Consider the following 10,812-nt stretch of genomic DNA (forward strand, 5'->3'; position numbering starts at 1 on the left):
ATACCCTTCATTGAGTTTCTTCCTAAATCATTTATCTCTCAATCGCTTATTATCTACAGACATTTCTCTCCATCCTTCCATTTCTGTCTAACTTCTCTCTCATCAAACTCAAAGGCTCAAAATTTGCAGGATTTCACCCATCTTTTGTGTCTATAACAGAAATCCAAGTTAGTCTCATTGACATTTCTGGAACTGCATATGAGACGAGAGTAGATCGAGGCACCGATCGGGGGAGACGAGATCGATTTAGGTTATTACTTAGCTTTGATTATCGGTTGATAAATTGCTTCAATTGATTTTGTCGAGGTTGAAATTACTGGGCCATCGGTTTATGAAGTTTGGGCATGGCTTTTTTATCGCCGTTGTTGACTCCGACTGCGACGGCTACCACTACAGCTACCAGAAGGAAGACGACGGAGAGGATCGGCTGTATCTGTAAATTTTGCAATATCACAATATACATTGGCTTCTGGATCGGCTGTTTCTGTAAATTTTGGCTGCTTAATCTTCAATGAGAGAGAATTGTTGATTATTTTTGAGATAAATTGAATTTGCCCCAAATTTTTTTATTAATAGATTATATTGTGATATTCGGGTAATCCTTTATTTGCCCAATGGTTGATGGAAGGTCATAAATATAGAGATACAAGTGCTTATGTAAAATAAAATAACCTTTGGAGATCAATGTGCTTATAGCACATGATGTCGTAAGTTCTGTGATTGAAGATTTTTCATAATAGCAAATGTGTTTAAGGGACCCAAAATTTGAATTATCATGTCTTCAAATACAGGTAATTGATTTTAGGATGTTTCTTTTCATCTGTTCTTTGCAGTGGAGCAAAATCATCCATGGGATCCTAATCTTATAATCTCTGATGAGAGAGAAGTTAGAGAGAAGTGGAAAATAGAGAGAAAGGATCTGTAAATAATAAATAATGGAGAGAGAAAGGATTTAGGAAGAACACAATAAAGAAGGGTATTTTAGTAATTGAATTTTGGTGGGTTCCACTTTTATTAATGATTAGAATGGAAATTAATGATGTGGCGAGTTGACTTTTCGTTGACCGGTCATTTTAACCGGTCATACACCAAAGTGTGAAGTCATCTATAAGTTCGTATATATTAGTGAGACAAATTAAAGATTGTACACCAAAGTGTGAAATAGGGAAAAGGTTGTACACCATTGATGAAATTTACCCCACTATTTATCATGAAACCACATTTTTTATTTTCTAAATTCTTAATTTAAAGTTTTTATTCTCTAAAATTTGACGTTCTCCCTACCAACCTAATAACAGTTAAATGATATCAAAACGAAAATTTTGAAAAATTAAAGTTGTTTAGAAATGTCACAAATTCTTGAATTTATTTATTTTAGAATTGTTAATAGTAATTTTCATGCGTTGATTGAAGTTTAGTTGCAATTATTTTAGTACGTAAAGTTTAATGGCTTTTGTTTACATTTTGTAGTTTAGTGGTTATACTGTGAAAATGAGTAAAGTTGAGTTGGCCAGTGAATTTTCATGTTTGTATCAAAATGGTCACTCAACTTCAAATTGTCTTAATAAAATAATTCAATTTTGAATTTTGTCTCGATAAAGTCACTTCGACGATTTTAAGAGTAAAAAATCGGAAAGGTGATGTGATTGTCAAGCCAGCTATTGTCAACTTTCATCGTTGACCCAAACGATACTCGACATCAACCTGGATGACATGTGGTTGCCATCTAACAGACCGAAACAACACATATCGTTTCGGTCAGGTAGATGGAACATATATGTCATTTCGGTCAAGTAGGTGGCACCAAGTATCGTTTCAATCAGCAATAGAAGTTGAATAGTAATGACGTGTCTATCATATTATATTTTTGCTATTATTTTACTTTAAAGTCACTAAAATGACTTTATTAAAACAGAATTCATGAATAAAAATAAATAAATTAATGAATGAATAAAAATATCAAAACACCTTTGGCAAAGATAATTCATAATGTAAATATTTAAAATGATTATATATATTTTTTTTAAATATTTGCGCACAATGCTCTTACATTAAAGAAGAAAAAAAAACCCCACCAGATCCGGATTATATTTAATTACTAAAATTATATTTAAAATGGAAATAAACTAACCTAAACACCTTAGAAATATCTAAATAAAACGAGATATGCATACTCATATTTCAAAGAAATAATTTCCTTTTAATAATTACAATCAATATTCAACACTAATTTATTCGCCTAAAATATTTCAAAGAAATAATAAAAGAATATGCATACTCATATATACTAAATAATAATATTAAGTGATAAACATCAAAATTGATCCAAACATTTTATGACTATTAATAAACCTTGTTAGGATTGTAACGTGTTAAATCAACAAGTAAACAATAATGTTCAAATTTTTGACCCTAATATTTTACAAATATTATGAAATCTTGTTGGGATTGTAACGTGTTAAGTCAACAAATAAACAGTAATAGTCAAATAGATCATGTAAGGAATTTGGTCAGTTACCATTAAATCCAATTTTATTAAATTTAAATATTAGAATAATTTTAATTTCCACCGTATGATTTTAATATACCTAAATCTAATAGTATGATTAAAGTCTAAATAAATTAATTAATGAATAAATAAATAGGTGAATAAATAAAAATTTCAAAATACCTTTGAAAAAAGAATTCACAATGAATTTTTTTGTAATGAATATTTTTCATTACTAAAATGATATTTAATTAAAATAGATAAAGGAAATAAATCTTGTTTCCATATTCTTAAAAATATTCCATACCATAACATCAACATATTCCTTAATAAAAATAATGATTGCAAATATATAACACTAATTTATAGGCTAAAAAATTTGAAAAAAATAATAAAAAATTATTACAGTGTATTGTCTTTGCAAAGATGTCCAAAATACCCTAATCACAATTGTAATATGTGTATAAAAAGGAGGGGAGAATAGCTTAATCAAACTTTATACCGGTCTCCAGAAGAAAAAATAGTTCTTTCTTTCCCCTGTTTCTTCTCACTTTTCCATTCATGGCTTCTTTCAATGGTGGAGATTGTATCGAAGGCCATGGAGTCCTCAAGAAGATGATACTTTAATCAAGCTAGTTAAACAACACGGCCCCAGAAATTGGACTTTCATAAGCACCCGAATTCATGGCCGCTCAGGAAAATCATGCCCGTTACGGTGGCTTAATCAACTCTCGCCAGAGGTTCAGGACAGACCTTTTACTACAAAGGAGGATGATACCATTGTTCAAGCGCACGCTATTCACGGTAATAAATGGGCCACAATTGCTGGACTCTTGCCTGGCCGGACTGATAATGCCATTAAAAATCGTTGGAAATCTACTTTGCAGAGAAAACGCCAGGCCGAGTTCTTGTCTGCATCATCCAAGTCTAACTTGACGGTCAAGAAGATGAGTCTTGACGTTTCATCTGAGTCTAGGTCTGATTCGGGAGCGAAGAGGCTGTGTTTGGGTGTACGAACGGATTATAGTTGTTTCAGTAGGGTGCCTGAGACAGTGTGGACTTTGTGTCCACCGGGGGATGGGTTGGTTCTGGGAACTGCTGTGGCGGAGAAGGGAGGAGAAGAAGGCGGAGACGCTGAGAAAGAGGAACATGAGGAGAAATGTTTGCTCAGTTTACTGCAAAAGATGATAGCTGTTGAAGTGAAGAGTTATATTGATAAATTAAGGTTAAAATGAGACAAGACTAGATTTATAAACTCTTCTTTTATGAGTAATAATGTTTTTAAGATAATTAGGATAAGTTTTTTTTTACTACAAGATTATCATTATCTCGTATACATGATTTAGAAAATATTACAAGGAAATTCAATTTGGGGTTTTTATATTTTTTGTCACAACACGATTTCAAAAATAACTTGTTTGATGCAATTACTAGTTTTTTTAATCACAAATACACGATTTAAAAAATAACTTCTTTGACATTATTATCTTTATTTTAGACAAATAATCAGTTTTGATCAACTTTAAACATCTGCTATCAATATGCTATCACTTAGTCACGATTTTATACCTAACTTTTGACATCTTCTATCAATATTTTTATTTTGTTTTTCCCAATTGTTTTTTTATCTATTCAATTTAATTGTAACACCAAAACTTAATTAAAGTCCAATCGTTGCACTATTGAGAATCAATTTCACTTTCAGAAACTAGTAAATTATTTATCCAAATTAATCAAAAAGTATGCAAAAAGAAAAACCCATAATAATTTCACATAATACAAAAACTTCAGGGTTTATGAAAGAACTTAAGGAAAAAAAATGGCAGATTTGCTACTCCTAATACGAACCGGTCCTTACTGCACACCACAGATCGAAAAGAAATTCGTAGCCCATTCAAAAACGATAACGGAATAGAAGACTTTTCCGAGTTGCTATCCTGATAAGGATTTGATTCCCCCTTCTAATATCATCTAGGGTTGAACCTATCCTGTCCTCCCTGCATCTGAAGCGAGAGCAAATGCTGTTGAAATCTGCAAAATACAACTCCAAGTGTTCCCCTGCTAATTTTTTTGGCAAGAGGTCGCTCCTAAGACTTGAACCCGTGACCTCTCGGTCACACAACAACAACAATGTTTACCGTTGCGCCAAGGCTCACCCTTTGAATCGACCATTCTAGACAAAATAGGTATTTCTTTTCCTTTGTATGATAGTTGTACAAAAATTGGGGGAAATAAAATCCATGCACCAAATATCATGAGTTGAATTTGGAAGGTTATAGGCTAACGCTATGAACCGTATAGGTGGCCTATTATAATCGAATTATAGCACATACATAATTCTACAATCTATCACGATTCAGAAAGACATTTCTTTCTTAGTGCATTTAAACTACCTACATGCAGAAAGAAAATTCCGAAATACCACAAAATGAGATATTGTAAACAAATGAAATTCACCATTAGATCCAATTGGAAGACAATTTCATGTCAATAATGAAAGCAAAATACTTACCGATTCCCCAAGGAAAAGAAACCATTAGGCTTAATAATCCCTCCATCCTGTGAAATTGCTCCATCACTTATAAGTGGAAGAGCTAGTAGCATCTCCTCCCTACTTTTATAAACATGCAGACGAAAAAAGAGGCTGTAAAATAGAGTCTCTTTGAGGCCATATACATCAGATACATACAACAAATTCATGTAATCCACATGGATCATGTTAACAGCGAAACCAATAAATCCAGGTGGGCACTCGCCATTAGGCAATTTTGGCTGTAGAAGATCAAGCATTCTTTGAGGGTCATCATCCACAAATTCACCACAGTAAGGTCTACAAGGGAAAAAAAGTTTGTAATTCAAGAGCTGAATTCCAAACAGCAATAAAGAAAAGAAAGAGATACATGCCCTAAATTTTCGAGACAAATGACAAGAAATCGACCATCCAGAGTCCGTCCGATAGTAGTACCAAAGACTCGAATTCCAGAATCACTATTTATATGGCCTTCCTTGTCATAAGTTTCAAGAGCTTTAACACCTTCGTAAGTCTTGCAAACAATTCCTAGCATTGTCTCTACTCCTAAGTACTCTGAAAGAAGTCTGCAATTAAGAAAGAATAAGTAAAAGTAGATTGAAAACAGTGCAGATAACTAACAACAACTGCATTATCATGCAGCTCTTTAAAGCAAAGATCAGCGTGGCAGTAAGTACGGAGGCATTTCACTGATTGAAAATAATAAGAGCTCTTGGAATTGTGGAGTACATAGATTAACTGACTATATTAGAACAAGGAACAGTATGCTATATCAGCAAGGAAACTAATCATAAGACTTATTTCATAGAAGAGGAAGAATCTACATGTTAGATAGATAGTAAATATCAATAACAGATAACATGCAACTTCAAACTGTCCTGCTAAGATAATCATCATCCACCTTGCCCTAAGTAGCAACAATACCAAGCACATCGTTAGTGAATGCGAGTTGAGGTGCATGAGTACCATGATGTGTTGTCAGCTGACACGGAATGCCTGCAGTAGAAGTTTCATGCTGTAGAATCTGCTTTACTGTTTCTGCCTCACTCTGATTGGAGGAATGGCTTTCACTTTCACCACTAGGAGGTCTTGCGGAGTGATACTTACAAAGAATAACTAAAGGAAACTTGTCAGTATAAAAAAAATGAAAATGGAAAGAGATATTATGCATCACAAATCATTATACACATAAAATCTCCAAACAATTCTATCATCTAAAAGTAAATCCTTTTATTCGGAAACACTGGCTGGAAGTTGAGATAAAAAAACTGCTCACACTATAAGTTCTGAGCTTTGGATTGAGTTACGGGTCCTTGACTATGAAATCAAGAAGTAAATCTTCTTTTCTTTTTCGACCTAGCTTACCTATAATGAGAATTAATTTCCTGACCTCAGAATTTGTTTTTCAAATGAGGAGTACAAAAGGCAGACTTGAACTAGGACTCCTGCTCATATTATCATTCAAACTTCCTAAATAAAAATTCTAAAATAAAGTCATACCCCTATTAGAATTAAAACTTCCTAAATAACAATTCTGATAATAAATTCCTACTCCTCAAGGACTAAGACTTCCTAAATAAATAACAATTATGAAACTAGTAAGTCCTAAACCTAATCAAAATAACGATTTATTATGATATAGACTAGCTACAACAGTTTTAACATTGCCTTCCCCTACAAAAATGAGTGTGATCTCATGCACAAAGATGATAACTGGAGCTACTTTCACCAAAGCATCAGTTGGTGATAGGATCTTCATCATCTGGTTCTAGTAAAGGTTCATACTGATGTCCTCATGTATATGATTAGTAATAATTATAACAAATCCTCTTAGTCTTTCGTTTCTCTAAACGGTCCTTCCACTGTTGGCCAACAGTCCCATCTTGATAATTTCTCTTTTTTCATATAGCCTTGGCAATTCAGCAGACTTATGCAACTCTACTTTAACCACTATTGTGCCTTTCAGCCCACTCAGGAATATTCCGACCTCCTGTTTTGCCATCGAAATGCTCATCCTCGCGTCCTTGCCGGTAGTTGTTCAAATCGTCCTAATCCTCAATTGTGCCTATCTGTTTAACTTTCACCAATTCTCCAATTGTATCATCCTGGATTGATGGTCCAAACCTCTGGATTGAAACTCTTCCAATGTCAACTGCAGTTTACCCCTCTCTTTGTGAATCATGATTCAGCACCTCCTTCCAAGCGGAAGGAAGCTAGTACCACATTTTCTTCTTCAACAGTGTGTTGATGCTTATTAAAATGCTCACACATATGCAACCAACCAGCTCAAGGGATCATATGACCCACCAAACTTAGAAAATCCAGTTTTGAGAATTTTGGAAGCAGACCTCCTCTGCGGTCGTATTCTACTGTCCACCCTCCAGTCTCCTTCCTTGTTGTGATAATTTCTAGTTTGAGTACCATGGCCTCCACCTTTGGCCTGTCTTTGCAATATGAAGCTCAAAAAGGCTTCAAACTGTTTTTCCACATTACTTGATTCAGCCATATCTCGCTCTAATACCACTTTGTTAAGCTCCTAAACTTTGGATCAAATTACGGATCCTTGAACCTTGAAATCAGGAAGTGAATCTTACTTCTTTTTCTTGCGAGCTAGTATGATGAGAATTAATTAATGCAGCTCGTTAGAGAGAAACCCGGATCTCTATGATGAGAACTCCTGACCTCTGAATTTGTTTTTCAAATAGTACTTTACCAATGATAAATGGTTCCTTTCTATAATAGTACAAAAGGCAGACTTAAACTAGGATTCCTATTCTATTAGATTTAACACTTCCTAAATAAAAATTCTGAAAACAAACTCCTATCCTATTAGAATTAGAACTTCCTAAATAATAGTTCTGAAAATAAACTCCTATTTCTACTAATACTAAGACTTCCTAAATAAATGATAATTCTGAAAATAACAATTTCTAAATAAATTTACTCTGATTTAGACTAGCTACAACAGTTTCCTAACAACATCATTTTCGGTTTATATCACCAAAAACTTTACTGAAATATCTTCTCTAATTAAATTAACTAAAACATTGAAGGAAACAGTATATACGAATGACAGATCTAAACATTGTCACCACAGTAGTTAAAGCACCTGGAGAACCAAGAATTAAAAACAGGTGACTCAGTTGAATTTGTTAGGTAGCTACCATGCTTAAATTAAAAACCATTACACTACACAACATAAATTTGTTCCTAGATGTGCTTTTATCCAAGTGAACAGCACATGCAAATACTTCTTACCTGAGTAATCTTCAAGAAGAACTAATCCTCTAGAAAAGGCACAAAAAATAAAATTTAGCATACCTTGCAGATCAAGTATTGAGGTTTCTAATTTGTTTCATTGACTTTTCAAAATTTTCAAGTTATCCTCATGCTGCTTGATTTTGATTCCTGCTGCTTGTAGATCATCTTGAAATTTCTGCAAATGTTACAATTTAATAATTAGTTCTTTGACCTACTTTACATTGTAAATAAGCTCCAGTAACTTAAAGGATGTCTAAAAAACGAACAAATTGCAATGTGAAATTTCTGTTTTTTTTTTACAAATGTCAACTCCATAAAACAAAATATAAATAAGAGAAGAATTGCTTTTGAATTACACCCACATCACAACAAAATGTAAAGATGCTATGCAAACTGAAAACCTTAGAATTGTATGTGATGGATTGGGCTTGCATAGAACCACCATTTTGCATTTCATTACTTGGGATAATACTAGCTTCTTCTTTCATTAGAGCTCACAAATCCTGCGGAAACACTCTACGTAAGAATTACAGTTGAAGCAAAAGGATCGACTTAGCATTTGCAAGAACATATCATCTCAAAGAGCAACAAGAATATGTTCCTTACACAAATAGGTAAAGCAAGGCACATTTGTATGCATCACAGTGCACCTCAAGAAATGATAAAAAGCCGACAAACAAAAACCATATTTACTAATAATAGAAAATGGTCATAGTAATCTTCTGAAATCTAAAGGTGATAAAAGTCTAAAACATATGAAGCCTCAGACATAATTTCTTTATGGTCTCACTACATATAGTGAACAAATTAAAAGCCTTCAAAGCTTATGCTCTCAATTAATGTCCTAACTATTGGAAGATGAAGTCATCAAAATTAGCTACAAAGTTTAAAAGTTCTCTACCATTCAGAAACAAGGGCTGACAATTTAATTTCTTTGATAACAACAATGCAAGCATATACATGGCTTCTACTCTTCTAGATGTCAACCCATATTTGAAGTTTTTACATTTCAAGCTGTAAATTCCATCTTTTTATGCCTTTAACACTGTGAATGATTTAAAACCTGGATTCATCTTAGGGCTATGGAAAACTTTCAAAATATAGTTCACTAAGTGAAGCAAAATGAAGTAGGAAAAAACAAATAGCGAAAAAGGGAAACAGAATCCAGCCACACTAATCACGAGCCTTCTTAGGGTCTCCAAATTTATCATTCTCATTTAAGCAATAATTCAAAGAAACTTCCATGATTTTCAAACAACAATCACAATGAAAAATCATTTTCCAAGCCAAGAGCATACAACTTTCACCAGAATTACAGCTCTACTATGAAGCACCGGTACGGGTAGGCTCGATACGGCAAATTTTATATATAATTAATAATATATATATATCATTTATAATGAAAATTCAAAAGATACATAAATATATAAATCACAAATCATATTCACAAAGTCATTATAAAAACAGAAATAATACTCTCAAGTCATTATAAAACCACAAATAACATCTATAATATTAACTAATAAGTAATTAATTCATAGCAGATCGACCAGATGAGAGGAAAAACTCGATCAAAGCAGATCCACCAGATGAGAGGGGTCGACTTGAACAAAGCAATCGAGGAAGACAACTGATTGCACAGAACCACTTAACAGAAGAACTCGACCAGATGAGGGAAAAGATTTAGGAATTTCAATTTTGTTAGGGTTCAATCGCATCGCACAGAAGAGATTTTCAATTTTAGTTTAGGGTTCAAAACTAGTAATCCTGAGATTATTTCATTTTAATCCTTATATTTTTTGAGTTTTAAAAAAAACTCTTATACTTTCGAAGTTTTTTTAAAAAAAAACCCTAAAATATCCCCGAAGTGTCCCCACATATCCCCTCATTTAAAGAAAAAGGGGATACTCCCAGGCGTGTCCGTATGTATCCCGCGGAATCCCCTCACCCGGAGTATCGGATACGCGTACGGTGACCTCCGGAAAGTATCAGTGCTTCATAGCAGCTCTAAGACCATCTCCAACCTAGCATCAAACCGTATGCATCAAAATACGGTCATTTATCATCAAATTTGATGCTCCATCAAATTTTTTGATGGAGCATCATTTAATAAAATAATATTATTTATTTTCTTTTTCATTTATTTTATATACATAAAAACCAGAAATCAAAAATCATTTAACACTAATAATCAATCCATACAAAATCATTTAACTCTAATAATGATGAAATGGGTTGGAGTAAAAACATTGTAGCAACATCAAAACAGAGAGAGAAAATGATGAAAACATGGTTTGATGCAGTAAATTTGATGAAATGTGTTGGAGATGGTCTAAGCCTGGTTAGTTGGAAACTGAAAAGAACTGTTCATTAAACCTGAAAGGCAGTATTACCATCCATACGTGATTCAGATCAACGCGGTTAGGTGTTGACACCAACAAATTTAACTTGTCAAACTAATTTTTATGACTCACTTATATACCAAGTAAAACAAAATTCACTTGAAATTATCTGATTATCGATTTATAAACAT

At 33.3% G+C, this 10,812-nt stretch overlaps 1 long non-coding RNA gene and 1 pseudogene across 1 annotated transcript; one reads left to right on the forward strand and one right to left on the reverse strand.

Moving 5' to 3' along the window:
* The first annotated feature begins 3,049 nt into the window (after window positions 1–3,049).
* On the forward strand, window positions 3,050–3,723 carry LOC136222862 (transcription factor MYB73-like; annotated as a pseudogene).
* A 1,417-nt stretch (window positions 3,724–5,140) lies between these two features.
* On the reverse strand, window positions 5,141–10,074 carry LOC136224825 (uncharacterized). Its single transcript, XR_010686632.1, has 5 exons — window positions 9,830–10,074; window positions 8,681–8,782; window positions 8,340–8,454; window positions 5,985–6,134; window positions 5,141–5,584 (listed from the first exon to the last, which is right to left on the reverse strand). It is a non-coding gene; the product is annotated as an uncharacterized lncRNA (long non-coding RNA).
* Between the last annotated feature and the right edge of the window lie 738 nt (window positions 10,075–10,812).

The sequence above is a fragment of the Euphorbia lathyris genome, chromosome 3 (genome assembly GCF_963576675.1).
Source record: "Euphorbia lathyris chromosome 3, ddEupLath1.1, whole genome shotgun sequence".
NCBI lineage: Eukaryota > Viridiplantae > Streptophyta > Magnoliopsida > Malpighiales > Euphorbiaceae > Euphorbia > Euphorbia lathyris.